The sequence below is a fragment of the Cimex lectularius genome, unplaced genomic scaffold (genome assembly GCF_000648675.2).
Source record: "Cimex lectularius strain Harlan isolate CLEC.00 unplaced genomic scaffold, Clec_2.1 scaffold75, whole genome shotgun sequence".
NCBI lineage: Eukaryota > Metazoa > Arthropoda > Insecta > Hemiptera > Cimicidae > Cimex > Cimex lectularius.
In genome coordinates this window covers 730,581-733,535 of record NW_019392758.1, presented here as the reverse complement: position 1 = coordinate 733,535, position 2,955 = coordinate 730,581, and positions in this window count along the sequence as shown.

Below are 2,955 nucleotides of genomic sequence, written 5' to 3'. Positions count from 1 at the left end.
GAAAACGCGTGCAAAAATGCAATCTTGCCTAATACTATTTAAATGGATAAAACTGGATATTCCTCTATCGACCATTACAGTATTAATAATCTACCTTAAATTAGGGTCGATGAAGTACCATTACAAATATTCCGCCATCGATCCTAAGCACCCATACTGCTGGAGGGGCGATGATGTATTTCATCATCACCCCTCACCACTCATCTTTATAAATACAAATATAATTGAAACAAAATACATAATTCATAAGAGTTCTTGGTCCGATTGAACGAATAACGTTTTTCAATTAATTAATCTTTATATATGGCATTGGTTGAGATAAAAAAGTCAGTGTTACGAGCGGGATTCGAACCCACGACCCTCGGCTAAATACGCCGCTGCTCTACCTCATGAGCTATCGTGACTGTTTTTCGACCATATTATTTCTACAGAGCTTAACTTTTCGAAAAATAAATTTTTAGTCTCAACATTTTAATACATTTTTGTATACCTTAAATGATAAATACATATTTACATTAGAAACTACGTTATACTGACGGGCACCAACTTCCCATCTCAACCCACCTTTCGAATTTTCCTTCCTTTTTGTCATTTTTCAAATGTCGTGTAATCTATTTGATTCTGAGCGACAAATGAAATGAGAGCTTTCGAGAAGATATAGTTCATTTTTTTCCAATTCGAAGGTCTTGGGTTCGAATCCCGCTCGTGACACTGATTTTTTTATCTCAACCAATGCCTCGTATAAAGATTAATTAATTGAAAATACATATTGATAAAACACATAGAACATAACTATATACAGTAAAATACCACCACGTCCTCTAAAAGAAATTTTATATATATATATTTTTTTAAAATTTTATTAGTTAATACCCTATACATATTGGTACATATTACATTAATTAATCTTTATGTAAGGTATTGGTTGAGATAAAAAAGTCANTATATATATATATATTTATAAAAAGATAAGTACTCATCATACGCCATACGCACCCGACGTTCATCATCTCTGCAATACCACTTGCCTGAAAGCCCTCTTAATATGAGCAAAGTAATTAGCAATCCACGTACCATACTTGTTTAAATTAAAATTAAAATTTTAAAGTCTAATAACCAAGGGCGGATCCAGATTGGACATCATGGGGGGGTAACAATTTTGACATTGACAGAGAACCTAAAGATGTACAAATCAAGAGAAAACTACACATTGTTTCTCGTCCGACTTCCTTTCTCCACCTTGAAAGGGAAAACTGACAAAAAATCACTTGATTTAAAAGTTTCAATAGTTTAAAATGAACATAATTTTCATAAGTTTCTAAAATGTTTATCCGTCAGAGTCTGCAATGTAAATGTTTTTAGTCACCAACTTTAACTAATATAAATACAAATATAAAATATATTAAACACCAACTTGGATGGTATCGCATTGAGAGATCGAATAATAAGACTAGAGGCAGAAATCAGAAAGCACCAGAAGGGCATGTCTAATCACGAAAAAATCATGGTCTGCAATGTAGAAAATGCAATGTATTTAACTCAAAACACGAACAAACAAAAAAAACCTCACAACAGTAAAGAGTGAGAGATAGATTTCTTTCTTTTGTGGAATCAATCCAGCGGTGCTAAAAATTTGCTACTTTAAAAATTATAGAATAATTTGAAAACCAAGGGTATATATTATTATTTATTTGATACAAACGTAACATCATAAACATATTGGATAAAAAATTAATCAAATATTTTTGTTTCTTATTAATAGTTAAATTTTTTGTTTGTTTTTGGCTTTGTGCGGAACACATTTACACACACAAAACACACACACACATACACACCACTGAAAATAATGAAATACAATAATGGTTAACAAGTTAACTCCTAATATGAAATTTTATTTAGGCTATTTAATTAATTATTTTCTCGCGTTACTTCACTATTAGTTTTTGGTAACAATGGGAGATTTACGAAAAAGATGTGTAATGGCCACAATATATTTTTTAATATTATACACAATTTTAAGGACTTTTGCTTTTTACCGTGATTTCTCTGTTAATATAAAAGAAATCTTGGCATATTTGTAACAAAAAATTAGGAAACGCCTAACGATTTCATTTTAGTGAAAAAAAATCATTTGAGCTTTTAAACGAAAGAAATGGAACAAAACCAGGCTTAAAAGTTACAGTAAGAATCCAGCTTTAAAACAGTAACAAAAATGTCAAATAGTGAGTGACGGAGCTAGGAGTAAATGAAGTTAAACAAACGCAAAAATGGCAAAAATTTTGATTTGTTGTTGATTTGATCAATGTTGATCGATGACATCAACTTATAGGTTTCTTGATATTAAATCGAATGATCGAAGTATTGAACCGGGGGCCAAGCGTTAAGAGGAAACTGGTTTAGGGAAGGTTTATCAAGTTGTTATAATCCTGAAATAATAGTATCTTCGCTTAATTAAGGCTAAATTAAGACATATTGCATATTACAGATTCACGTGGCTCCAGGCGGGTAATTCCCCCTTTTAAACGCTCGTTGGATCCGCCACTGCTGATCACTAATAGTACCGAAGATAATTTAAACTTTTTTAAACAAGTCAAAAATATTAGCAAAATAAAAAAAAAGTTTGCGCAATTGGCAAGAGTAAAAGCAGTAATCAATATGGAAAAGTTTGTTCCAGTTACAGCAGTAGAATTATCCCTTTCATGTGCCAATATTCGCCTGTATTGTTCTAAAAATTGCCAAATACAATGGCAAAGTTTAAGGACGTTACGTTCAAAAGTATCGTATCCGTTGTAAAGTTGTAAAGAGCGCAAGGCCGAGAATCTGCGAAGAGGAGCCCTCACCGCGTTATCGCATTACTATTATTTATAACAAAAACACCATAATCCGATCCGGTGTGTCATTACATTTAATCCACGCGGCCGGGAAGACCGCCGGGAGGAAGAGTAGAAAAAGATA